We start from the raw sequence: 14,257 nt of genomic DNA, 5'->3' as shown, positions 1-14,257 counted from the left end.
GTTTAATATTATGTGGAGCTGGGAGGTCTCTTGTTGACCAGTGACCTGAAGTTGGCTCTCCTACCTCAGAGGCAGAGCCCTGACTCCTGGCTGGAGCACCAAGAGCCTTTCATCCACACGGCTCAGAATAAAAGGGAGAAAAAGTAGAGAGAATTAGTAGAAGTATGAGGAAAGAAAGAAGGAAAGGAGGAAAGGAAGGAAGGAAGAAAGAAGCAAAGAAGGAAAGAAAGGAGGGAGGGAGGGAGGGAGGGAGGAAGGAAGGAAGGAGGGAAAGAAGGAAAAAAAGACAGAAAGAAAGATGATACAGTAAAAATAAAATAAAGTATAATATAGTTATTGAATTAAAAAATATTTAGAAAAAAAAAAAGGGGACGGATAGAACCTTAGGACAAATGTTGGAAGCAAAGCTATACAGAGAAAATCTTACACAGAAGCATACACATACACCTTCACAAAAAGAGGTAAAGGGGGAAAAATCATAAATCCTGCTCCCTGAGACCACCTCCTCAATTTGGGGTGATTCGTTTTCTAAAGGAGGGAGGGAAGGAAGGAAAGAAAGAAAGAACGAAGGTAAAGTATAATAAAGTTATTACAATTAAACTTAATTATTAAGAAAAAGAATTTTTAAAAAAAAGTCATGGACGGATAGAGCCCTAGGACAAATGGTGGAAGCTAGAGTATACAGACTAGATGTCACACAGGAGCATACACGTACACCTTCACAAAAAGAGGAAAAGGGAAAAAAATCATAGATTTCGCTCCTAAATTCCACCTCTTCAATTTGGGATCATTCCTTGTCTATTCAGGTATTCCACAGATGCAGGGTATATCAAGTTGATTGTGGAGCTTTAATCCGCTGCTTCTGTGGCTGCTGGGAGAGATTTCCCTTTCTCTTCTTTGTTTTCACAGCTCACAGGAGCTCAGCTTTGGATTTGGCCCTGCCTCTGCGTGTAGGTCGCTGGAGGGCGTCTGTTTTTTCGCTCAGACAGGACGGGGTTAAAGGAGCCGCTGATTCGGGGCCTCCGGCTCACTCAGGCCGGGGGTTGGGGGATGGGGGAAGGAGGGGCACTGCGTGCGGGGCCGGCCTGCGGCGGCAGAGGCAGCGTGACGTTGCGGCAGAGGCCGGCCTGACGTTGCACCAGCCTGAGGCCCGCTGTGCGCTGTCCCGGGGAAGTTGTCCCTGGATCCCGGGAACCTGGCAGTGGCGGGCTGCACAGGCTCCGCGGAAGAGGGGTGTGGAGAGTGACCTGTGCTCGCACACAGGCCCCTTGGTGGCGGCAGCAGCAGCCTTAGCGTCTCCCGCCCGTCTCTGGGGTCCGCGGTTTTAGCCGCGGCTCGCGCCCGTCTCTGGGGTTTGCGCTTTCAGCCGCGGCTCGCGCCCGTCTCGGGGGCTCGCGCCCTCAGCCGCGGCTCGCGCCCGTCTCTGGGGTTCGCGCTTTTAGCCGCGGCTCGCGCCCGTCTCTGGAGTTCCTTTAAGCAGCGCTCTTAGACCCCTCTCCTCGCGCACCAGGAGACAAAGAGGGAAGAAAAAGTCTCTTGCCTCTTCGGCAGGTGCAGGCTTTTCCCCGAACTCCCTCCCGGCTAGTCGTGGTGCACTAACCCCTTCAGGCTATGTTCAAGCCGCCAACCCCAGTCCTCTCCCTGAGCTCCGTCCAAAACCAAAACCCTAGCCTCAGCTCGCAGCCCCGCCCGCCCCGGTGGGTGAGCAGCAAGCCTCTCGGGTTGGTGAGCGCTGGTCGGCACCTATCTTCTGTGCAGGAATCTCCCCGCTTTGCCCTCCGCACCCGTCGCTGTGCACTACTCCGCGGTCCCGATACTCCCCCCTCTGCCTCCCGCAGTCTCCGCCCGCGGAGGGGCTTCCTAGTGTGTGGAAACTTTTCCTCCTTTACAGCTCCCTCCCACTGGTGCAGGTGCCGTCCTTATTCTTTTGTCTCTGTTTTTTCTTTTGCCCTACCCAGTTACGTGGGGAGTTTCTTGCCTTTTGGGAGGTCTGAGGTCTTCTGCCAGCCTTCAGTAGGAGTTCTGTAGGAGTTGTTCCACGTGTGGATGTATTTCTGGTGTATCCGTGGGGAGGAAGGCGATCTCCGCGTCTTACTCTTCCGCCATCTTCCTGTAGTTTTAATTATACAGATATTTCACTTCCTTGGTTAAATTTAATTCTAAATATTTTATTGTTTATGATGCTATTGTGAAAGGGATAGTTTTACTTCTTTTTCAGATGGTTCATTGTTAGTGTAAAGGAATGCAACTGATTTCTATATGTTGCTTTTGTATCCTGCAACTTTACTGAAACTGTTGATTAGTTCCAACAGTTTTTTTGTTGACTCTTTGGAATTTTCTATATATAAAATCATATCATCAGCAGAAAGCAATAGCTTTGCATCTTCCTTTCTGATTTAGATGCCTTTTATTTCTTTGTCTTGCCTAATTGCCCTGTCTAGGGCTTCCAGTACTATATTGAATAAGAGAGATGAGAGTGGGCATTCTTGTCTTGCTCCTGATCTTAGAGGAAAAGCTTTCAGTTTTTCTCCATTGAGTATAATGTTAGTTGTGGGTTAAATATGACTTTTATTATGTTGAGTTATGTTCTTTTTATACCAATCTGTCAAAGGCTTTTTATCATGAAAGCATATTGTATTTTGTCAGATGCTTTTTCCGTGTCTGTTGAAATGATCATGTGATTTTTTGATTTTGTTGATGTGATATATTACATTAATTGATTTGTGTATGTTGAATCATGTTTGCATTCCAGAGATGAATCCCACTGATTATAGTGTGTTATCTTTTTACTGTGTTCTTGAATTCAGTTTGCTAATATTTTATTGAGAATTTTTACATCTATGCTCACCAGGGATGTTGGTGTGTAGTTTTCTTTTCTTGTGGTACCTGTACCTGGTATTGGTATCAAGGTAATGTAATAGGGGCGGGGCGGGAGTGTGGCCATTGGTCCATGGCCGTTAGCTGTTCTGCTTCGCCAATGGTCGGCATGGCAGTGGTCCCCACGATGGCAGTCTCCCTTGGTTGCAGTCTGTGGGACCTGGCCCCCATTTGCCCTCTTGCCCCCTTCCCCAGAGCAGTTGCTAAGTGAGTCCTGACATAGCAGGGTGCTGAGGAGGGATACAGAAGGGAAAGGCTGCGGCTACACCGGGCAGGCGCAAATGTTTCAGCCTCTCAGTTTGGGTGACTCTGGGCTGTTTCAGGTGGCCGGGCAGACATACTGACAGGTGGACCGGCAGACTAGTGGAGGTGGTGATGCTCTGTGTGATCGTCCATTAGGTAGACCCTCTGCTGGTGTGAAAGGCCAGTTGAAGATGCTGTGGCTGGAACATTGTGACCTGACCATGACCTGACCCCATGGACAGTTATAAGGACAAAGGATCTGACACCAAGAATTTTGCAACACCTAACCACGCCTCTCTCTCACCTTGCCTTTAAAAGGGCTTTGCTGAATGCCTTTGGGGAGTTTGGGGTTTTTTAAGGCATGAGCCACGCATCTCTATGCATGGCCCTGCAATAAACCTTTCTTGGCTCCAAACTTCGATGTTTCAGTATCGTTTGGCCTCACTGTGCGTAGGGCACACAGACCTGTATTCGATAACAGTAATGCTGGCCTCATAGAATGAATTTGGAAGTGTTCTTTCCTCCTCAATATTTTGGAAGTGTTTGAGGAGGGTTGGTGTTAATTCTTCTTTAAATGTTTAGTAGAATTCACCAGTGAATCTTTCTGATTCTGAAGTTTTCTATGTTGGGTTGTTTCTGTTATTGATTCAATCTCTTTACTGATTATTGGTCTCATTATATTTTCTATTTCTTCCTGATTGAGTCTTGGTAAGTTGTGTTTCTAGAAATGTATCTAGTTCTTCTAGGTTATATAACTTGTTGACATATAATTATTCATAGCAGTCTCTGATGTTCCTATGTATTTCTGTCTAGTATTAGTTGTAATGTTCCCTCTTCAATTTTATTTGAGTCTTCTCTCGTTTTTTCTTGGTTAATCTACCTAAAGCTTTGTCAATTTTGTTTGCCTTTTCAAAGAACTAGCTCTTAGATTCATTGTTCCTTTCTGTTGTTTTTCTGGTCTCTATTTCATTTATTTCTGCTCTGATCCTTATTATTTCCTTCCTTCTGCTAACTTTGGGCTTGATTTGGTCTTTTTTGTCTAGTCCCTGAGGTGTAAAGTTAAGTATTTTATTTGAAATCTTACTAATTTCTTAATATATGCATTTATTACTATAAACTTTCCTCTCAAAAGTGCTTTTGCTGCATTCCACAAGATTTGATGTATTTACATTTTCATTTGTTTTGAGATAATTTTTAATTTCACTTTTGATTTCTTTTTTGACCAATTGGTTGTTTAGAAGTGTGTTGTTTAGTTTCCATATATTTGTACATCTTACCACTTTCCTATAGTTGTTGATTTCTAGTTTTATACCATTGTGGTCAGAAAAGATAGTTGCTATGATTTCAGTTTTCTTGAATTTGTTAAGGTTTGTTTTGTGTCCTGTTATACATCTGTCCTGGAGAAGTTCCATGTGCACTTGAGAAAACTGTGTATTCTGCTGTGGTTGGTTGGAATGTTCAGTATATGTCTGCTGCGTTCATTTGTTCTAAATTATGGTTCAACTCCAACATTAATTGTTCATTTTCTGTCTAGGCAATCTATTCTTTCCTGATAGTGGGATATTGAAATACAATATTATTGTATTGTTGTGTAGGTCTCCCTTAAGATCCATTAGCATTTGCTTAATATTTTGGTACTCAGTGTTGGGAGCATGTATATTTACAATTGTTATATCTTGATGTATCGACCCCTTTTTCATTTTATAATGACTTTATTTGTCTCTTGCTACCATTTTTTGGCTTGAAGTCTGTTATGTCTGATATAAGTATGGCTATGTTCACTTTCTTTTGGTTTCTTCTTGCTTGGAATATCATCTTCAGTCATTCACTTGAGCCTATGTGTGTCTTTAGAATTGAAGTGAGTCTCCTATAGGTAACATACAGTTGGGTCTTGTTTTTTTAATTCATCCAGCCACTCCGTGTTTTTTTGATTAGTGAGTTCAGTCTGTTTACATTTAGATGATCATTGATGTGTAAGAACATACTACTGCCATCTTATCTTTTGTTTTCTGGTTATTTTTTTCTCCATTGTTTCTTTTTCCTTCTGTTTCTGTCTACCTTTGTAAGTTGGTGGTTTTACATAGTGATTAGTTCAGTCTCCTATTTTTTGTTTTGTGCCTCTGCTCTAGATTTTTGCTTTGTGATTACCATAAAGTTTACATAAAACATCTCATAAATACAAGAGTCCTTTTTCTGCTTATAGCAACTTACCTTCATTTGCCTATAAAGGTTCTGTTCTTCTATTCCTTCTTTTCTGTGGTTTGATGTCACAACTTATCTTTTTAAGCTGTGAATTTGTTACCAAATTGTAGTGACTATAGTTATTTTTAATATTCTTCTCCTTTAACGTTTATGCTATAATTGTTTAACACACTTCTAAAATAGAGTTACAGTTTTCTAATTCCGACTGTCTGTTTATCATCTTAATCAGAGTTTTGTGTGCCTTTGTCTTCATTTCAACTTGAAGAGCTCCCTCCAACATTTCTTGTAAGGCAGGTCTGGTGATTTGAACTCCCTCAGCTCTTTTTTGTCTGGGAAAGCTTTCATTTTCCCTTCATATCTGAAGGATAACTTTGTCAGATGGAGTATTCTTGGCTGGCAATTTGTATGTTTCCATAGTTTGAGCATGTCAGTCCACTCTCTCATGGCCTGTAGATTTTCTACTGAGAAATCTGATGGTGGCTTAATGGGGGTCCCTTTATAGATTACTTTCTTTTTTTCACTGAGTGTTTTTAAACTTTGTTATCATTGACCTGACAGTTTCATCATAATGTGTCTTAGAAAAGTTCTTTTTGCATTGAGATACTAAGGTGTTCTGTTAGCTTTGTGGACTTGTATATACAGTTCTTTCCCCAGGTTTAGCTTGCTTATTCTCTCTTCCATCTGACCTGCTCTGTTTTCAATGCCTTCTAATGCATTATTCATCTCTTTTTTTTTTTGAGTTTTTTGACTCCAGAATTTCTGTTTAGTTCTTTTTTAGAATTTACATCTGTTTGGTAAAGTGTTAATTAATTTTATTCCTGAGTTCATTGAATTGCCTTTTTGAGTTTTCTTGTAGCTTGTTGAATTTCTTCATAACAACTATTTTGAATTCTCTATCAGAATGCAATATTCTGTGTCCGATTTCAGTTGCTGGAGATTTATGATTTTGTTTTTGTGATACCATATTACCATGATTTTTCATAGTGTTTGATGAAATGTTCCTCTGCTGCTGCATTTGAATTAGCAGACAACTTTTTTATTTAGGTAAGACTTTGTTTTCTTTCATTCTAACAATCCAACAGGTTGGCAATTAGAAGTCTTTCTTTTGTTTTCCAGAAGGTGGTACTATAGCACAAGTTTTTGGTTTCTGTTACTGGTGCTAACTTGTAGCTAAATTTGGGAGTTAGCCCATAAAAACAAAAGCTGGCATAAAAAAACAAACAAAAAAACTGGTGACAAGAGTTGGGAGAGGTGTGTTCTTAGCACTTGGGTTCTTGCCCAGTAGGGGGAGTCTCAGAGGGAGTGGAGGAGTCCAAGAGGTTTGTGGGCAGATCTTCTGCTGACATTTTGGGCAGATGGCATGAAATTCATTCCTTCAATTCTCTGTCTGCCTTCTTCCTTTTGCTTTCCTTCTCCTGGTCATGGAGACCTCTCTTCAGAAATCTGTTTTCTGAAGAGCGACAGGACCCTCTACTGCAGCCCCTGTGGCCAGGCAGACTTTTACTTTCCACCTCCTCTGCTAGAAGGGCTGCCACTACCATTAGTGTTGGTGTTGCTGCCACCACCACTGCCCCAGTGCTACTGCTGCTGCAACTCCCTTGACTCTATATATCCTCCACCATGGTCTAATGCACCCACTTTTGGATGCATTTCTGAAGTGTTCTGGTGTGCTCTGCAAAGGAACTTTGATCAGTTATGGATATCCTATTAGTTGTAAATCAAAGTGGAGAGAGAAAAAGAATGACTCACACCAACCACCATGATGCTTATCCCCATCTTCTTAGATCATCATTTTTAACCTCATAATGTGGCTGATGAAATGCTGTCTCTACCATGCTTTCATTGCTATGTTTGCATTATTAGCATTGTATTTATAGAGGGTTGTTTCTTTTTAAACCACTTATCTATGTTGTGACCACTAAATATAGTTAATGTTGATAAAATTAGAAATATAATTCATGAATTCAGTTAACTGAGCACACGAACAGTATATTATTTTGAAATTCTCAAAAAGTAAACACATAAACTTCTCTGTTTTGGAACTTTCTCTTGTGTTCCATAGGAGATAATTTGATCACCTCACATAGTATGAATTAGGGATCCATTAATCCATCCATTCTGATTATAATTAAAGCTTAATTTATTTTCCATTTTTAAAGAAAATAAATAAAAATATAAATTCTAATATGTTCCTTGTACCTATGGAAAGGTCATCTTTCACATCCACTTTTAGAGACATGTCCTATAAAATACAATTCAAACTCCTTACTGTAATTCTTACTTGGGATTAGTGTTTTCATGATCTGTATTTTCCATCAATTTGCATTTAGCTTACACAAGTGTTTATAGTTAAATCAAGTTTATATCTTATAGTTGGGTCTTGCATTTGAATTCTAACAATATTTGTCTTTTAATTGGTATTTAGACCATTTACATTTAATGTAATTGTCAATTTGGTCAGCTTTAAATTTACCATCTTGCTATTGTTTTCTATTTATCCCATCTATTCTTTTTTCTTTTGACCATTTTTATTTCCTTCTTTTGAATGGAGGTTTTAATGTGTGTCTTTAATTCCAATATTGATTTATATCCTTTTTTCATGGTTGTTCTGGTTTTAAAATTTTATCTTTATTGTATTACAATCTAGTCTCTAGTATTATATTACTTTTTACAGTAGTATACTTTCATTATCTCCTCCCATTCTAGGTGCCATTGTTGTCATACATTTTATTTTATATTTGTCATAAACCCTATATTATTATTATTTTATTTCAGTCAACTATAATTTAACCCAAAATTTAAAGTGAGAAAACATCTTTTCTATTTACCACACACTTAACGTTTTCAGCGCCATTCCTTCTTTAGTAGAGTTCCAAATTTTCATGTTATAATTTTACTTCTCCTTAAAATTTTTTCTATAACATTTCTTATAGTGCCAGACAGTTGGTAATGAATTCTTTCTGTTTTTGTTTACCATGAAAAAGAGTCTTGTCTTTTACTTTTCTAAGGATAGTTTTATATGAAAGTTGCTTCTTTTAGTAGTTTAAAAATGTTGTTGCATCTCACCTGGATTAGATATTTTTTGATGAGAAATCTGTGATTATTATTATGTTTGTAGTGTGTTAGTGTTCTCTAGAGAAAGAGAACCAATAGGATAGATAAGTAAATAGGTAAATAGATGGATAGATATATAGGCAGATAGATGGATGGATGGATGGATACATAGATAGATGAATGAGGGAGTTTATTGTAGGAATTGGCTCATGTGACTGTGGAGGCCAAGGAGTCCCACAATTTGTTGTCTTCAGGCTGGAAGCCTAAGGAAGCAGGTGGTATAGTTCCAGTACAAAGCTGAAGGCCTAAGAACCAGGAGAGCCAATGGTATAAGTCCTAATTTGAGTCCAAGAGTCTGGAACCAGGAGGACCTATGTATAAGGACAGAAGAAAATGGATATCTCAGCTCAAGCAAGAGAGCAAATTCTCCCTTCTTCCATCTTTTTGTTCCACTCAGGCCCTCAGCCAATTATATGTTGTCTATTCACATTGGTTGAGGTGATCTTTTCAATCAACTGATTCAAATGCTAAACTCTTCTGGAAAACACCCTCACAGGCACACCCAGAAATAAGTTTTACCAGCTGTCTGGGCCTTCCTTAGCTCAGTCAGGTTGACAGATAAATTAACTTTCACATGTAGGCAAAATGTTTTTTTCCCTCTCACACTTACTTTTTTCTCTTTATTGCTGGCTTTTCATAATTTGATTATGATGTGTCTTAGTATGATTTTCATTGTGTTTGTCATGTATTGGTTTCATTTAGCTTCTTGGTTTTGTGCAATTATGGAGTTCATCTACTTTGAAGAATTTTTCAGCATTATTTTTCAGTTTTTGTCCTTTATCTCCTCACACACACACACACATTTTGCAACTCCAATTATACATATATTAGGCCTCTTAGCATTGTCCCATAAGTCACTGAGGATCTTTTATTTTGTTTTTAGTATTTTTTCTCTTTGTTATTCAGTATGATAGTTTCTGTTGCTATGGTCCAAGATCACTGATCTTTTCTTCTAAAGTGTTTATGCTCTTACTAGTCCTATGCAGTAACTCTTTTGTTTCACTTGTTTTATTTTTCATCTCTAGAAGTTCCTTTTAGTTATTTTCTATATTTCCCATGTCTCTTATGTCTGTATATATATTTTTAAGTTATCAAGCATATGGAACATATTTATAATGGCTGTTTTAAGGTCCTTGTCAGCTAATTCCATAATTCCTGCCATCGTTCATGAGAATGTTTCTATTTTCTGATATTTCTCCTGGCGTGTTTATTGGCATAGCTTGTTATTTTTCATTGTGGGGGACATAGTGAATGTTACATTGTTGAATGTTTGGATTTTGCTCTAGCATATTAGTTTGCAAATAGTAAAGTTACTTACAGATTAGCTAAAACCCTTTGAGGTTTATTTCTAACATTTTTTAGAGCAGGCTTAGAATAGTCTAGTAATAGTTTATCCTTTATGCTAAGGTGTGTCCCTTCTGGGATTTCTACTGAATGCTATTAGTGACCAATAATGAATCTCCACTTTCACTGGTCAGAGTTTGAATATCTCCAAGCCCTATAAAAGCTCTTGGAATTGGTTGCTTACCACTTCTTAGTTTTTCTTTGTTCAGTCTCTCAGAATTTCATCATGTATTCAAGTGGCTTAGTATTCAGTAACATGTCAAAAGACCTCTGAATATTTCTAAAGCATTTTTTTCAGCCTGTAGCTGTATACTGAAACTTTCATCCATAATTCCAACTACTTCAGGTTTCTTGATCTCAGACAAGAAAATTCAGTGAGACTCTTGGGTTCTATTTGGGATTCCTCTCTCTGTACAACATTCTGGAATGTGACTCCAAGCAGAAATCTGAAACAATTGTAACACTCATTTTTTTTTTTTCTCTCAGTGATCACAGTCTTGCACTTTTGGTTATTAGATGTCTGAAAATAGTTGTTTCATATATTTTGTCCAGCTTTCTAGCTGTTTACAATAATGGAGAGTAAGTCTGTTTCATGTTACTTCTTCATGGCCAGAAATTGATTCAGTTTTGATTGTTTATGTTTTTTAAAGAAAGGCTTCATTTTATTTAAGTTTCTTTAAAACGTGTGCAGATACAGATTTATTTTTATCCTTCTTATTACATGTTATGAATTTTTATACATGCAGAGCCATGGTTTTTATCAATTCTTAAAAGTTCTGCATTATCACAGAATCATATCTTTATTCCTCTGTTCTTTTATTCTGTTACTCTGATAAGCTATATGTTAAACTTTCTCATCCTATCTTACTTTTTCTTAAATGTCGTTAATATTATTTATGCTTTTGACTCTCAGTGACTTATTTGGGATAATTTCTTCAAATCCTTTTTCACTTGACAAATTTTCTTTTTGTATTTGTCTCATCTGTTAATTCATTGAATATATTAAAATTTTAACTATTATATATCTTATTTCTCAGTTATTTGAATTATTTGGTTCATTATCAAATATTTCTAATTATTTTTATAGTGTCCTTTTTACTTTTGACTTTTAAATTTCATTTTATATTTCTTTAAATATTTCTAACATAAGTCTTTTAAAGTCTTTTTAAAAAATATTTATTTTTTGGCCGCATCGGGTCTTAGTTTTGGCATGCAGAATCTTTCATTGTGGTGTGCGAGCTTCTCTCTAGCTGCGGCACATGGGCTGCAGAGTGCATGGGCTCTGTAGTTGTGGTGCGTGGGCTCCAGAATGCGTGGGCTCTGTAGTTGCAGCGTGCAGGCTCTCTAGTTGTGGCTCATGGGCTTAGTTGCCCTGTGGCATGTGGGATTCTAGTTTCCTGACCAGAGATCAAACCAGCGTCCCCTGCATTGCAAGGCAGATTCTTAACCACTGAACCACCAGGGAAGTCCCTAAAGTCTTATTTAGCAATTCCATTATCCAAATTCCTTCAGAGGGCAATCTCCTGACTTTCACTTACAGTGGCTTATTTCCTTGTGTAATTGGGACTTAGCGGGAATCCTGGAGTCCTAAATCAGTATTAATTTTCTCTCTAGAGGATTTGCGTTAACTTCTTGCTTCTTCTGAGATCCTGGTCATTCTATGAACCTGGAATTAAGTACCCTTCAACTAGCTCTGCCTAATTCAGGAATGTCATATTTAACTCTTACACATTGTCATAGGCTCTGGGTACTGGTATCAGGGCAAGCCCAGCGTTTTTGTGTGCTTATTGATTATTCTTATTTTTCAAGTTTCAGTTCACTGTTCTTAATTGTTTGTTTATTTTATTCCTGAGATTTGTTTACTCTTTTGTGAGCACTGTAATGTTTTAAAAATATGTTTGTTACAATTTATTTTTATTGGATTAGGAAAGACCTTCTGTGTATCCCAGGTATATTATCTTCATACTGCAGAAAGATGAAATCCCTGCTTCTGTTTCTGGCTTTATCTCTTGAAAATTCCCTTCTTTTACCTTGTGTTCTAGCAGGACCAAAATATGTGATACAGTTTATATGCACTCACATACTTCTTCCTAGGAGTGCTTTTCTACCACTTATCTACTTGATACATTTTTGTTCAGTTTTCAATATGTAGTTAATGTCTTTGAAACATTCCTGGAATAGAATTATGGCTATCTCATTAATATCACTGATCTTTGTGCATAAATCTGAAAACAAATGCACCACAATGAAATGAAGTTATTTCATATGTTTTCATTATATTTTAGTTATATACTTTTTAGCTAGGGTTTATTTATTTTTAAAATTTTCATATCTCTTGTGATTAACACAGTATAGGATACAGAGTGAATATTAAGAAATATGTTGAATGGATGGGTATTACTTCAATATAATTGATACCAAGAAAGAGTAATGTTACACCTCTGACGTAATAATACATACCAAGATGAGTGATGGTCTCTATGAGTACGAGAAAAAGGAAAGACAAAAATTAAACATTTGTCAGCAGCCAAGTATAATCCAGGGAAAGGTTTCCCTAATTCTAATTTGTCTTTCAGTTATGTAATTTGGTAACTTTAGTTATTAAAGACAATCAATTACCTACTCAAAACAATATTATTCTACCTGCTAAGCAATATCTTAGTAGACATCTATCTGTGTAAATTTTCTACATATAGGAGAATAAAGAGTCAAATTGGACACTATAGTTTCACCCTGTTAGAGTTTATATTTTTCATGTAAAATAATAAATAGGTATTCTGAATTTGACTATCCTGATAAAAATGAATCTTATATCTGTGTCAACTGATAAATTTATGCATGTACAATATTGAAAATCATACCCTAGACTTGAAGTAACCTCACAAAATTGTTTCACTTTATGTAAAATAAGATATAATCAAGTAGTAAAATTCTGAGTTCTAGAGCCAAGGGCAACTTTTCTAATGTTATACATGACCTTTCCACAAAGCTGGAGACATTTTTCAGTTAGTATTTGAGCCCAGTGGAATCTACTGTTTTTATTAACAACAACAAGAATACCTGTAAAATGTGTCCTGTTATAGCTTCACAATTCAGAGACAGAGATAAGATACCTAGAGTGAATATGAGCTAGCAGTCAAAGCTGAGAGACAGAGTTGCAACTGCTATCGTACAGAATGTTTGGTGTGGGAGACAGCACTAATCAAAGAACCTGTAGTTAGGGTTAGTTAGAGATAACTAACCTGTATTAGTTATAACTAACCTAGTTAGTTAGAGATATCTAACCTATTAGTTAGAGATAACTAATAGCCATAGAACTAACTGGCCCTCTATTTAAAGCCTGACACTTGATCACTTACAAACAGAGCTCAAAACAGCTTTGTAATTGGTTTTAAAAACCATGATAGAAAGAAATATCTATTTCAGCCCAGAATGTCATGGGTCACAACAAGTTCTGTGGAAAGATAATACAGAGCTAGATGGTGACAGAGATATTTTCCTTAGCTATTACTGACTAATATTTCAACATTTCCCAGTGAGGAAGTTTGAAATCAGTGCCAAAACCACATTAGCTTGTAGTTTATTAAATATACACACATACATGCACATAACGCTTATGTGTTTGTGCTGGTTAAATATTTAGAAAATTGTATATCTTACCACTAAAAACATCCTTTTAAAATGTGTGTGTGTGTGTGTGTGTGTGTATGTGTGTAGTTCTGAGTCAAAAGACAAATTTTGGTGTTATCTCAGTAAAAAATACACTCAAATGAAAATTTCAAGCAAGAATAGATGCTTTCAGTTGACAGATTTGGTAAGCTGCACATCTGGTGCTAAATAGTTCTCTCATGAACTCCAGCCCTATACATCCAGTGTCACTTGGGTATCTAATGGAGATATCAAGTTTTCTTTTCCATCACACCTGCTTCATCTATACTCTAACCTCTCTGAGTATATGGAAACTTCATCTTTCCAGTTGCTTGTGTCACAACCTTGGAGTTATACTGAATATGCTTGTACATACACACACACACAATCACAAGACTTCAGGACCAGAGGCAGATTTTTAATTACTACAGAAACTCTTGCATCAGTTCCTTTTACTGCAGTGCCCCATCAAGACTCAATGATTACATATGTCACCTGAGCACATAACAGAGTTTGTACCACAGGAGAGAGACCCTGACATTGTAATTCTAGAAGCTTATGTAGGGCAGCTTACACAGTTGACCCTCCTCCCCTCTGGAGGTAGAGGTGGAGACCTTTGCTCTAGAATGTAAGTAGATCCTCTCTGGAAAGGGGAGTGGGTGTTCTCCAGGTTTGCAATTCCTGGAATGTAAACAGATCCTCCAGGAGAGATGTCACTGAATCTCTCTGGAGGTCTCTATCTAACGTTCAAAGCTTGTTTGCAATTCAGTCATCCTTAATCCAGGTTGCTAGTAGGGTAGTTTTGTTCAGAAAGACCTTTCTGTGCAGA

This window comes from Phocoena sinus, chromosome 5 (assembly GCF_008692025.1).
Source record: "Phocoena sinus isolate mPhoSin1 chromosome 5, mPhoSin1.pri, whole genome shotgun sequence".
Taxonomy (NCBI): Eukaryota; Metazoa; Chordata; class Mammalia; order Artiodactyla; family Phocoenidae; genus Phocoena; species Phocoena sinus.
The sequence above is the reverse complement of the archived record's forward strand: the minus strand, read 5'-3'. Positions refer to the sequence as shown.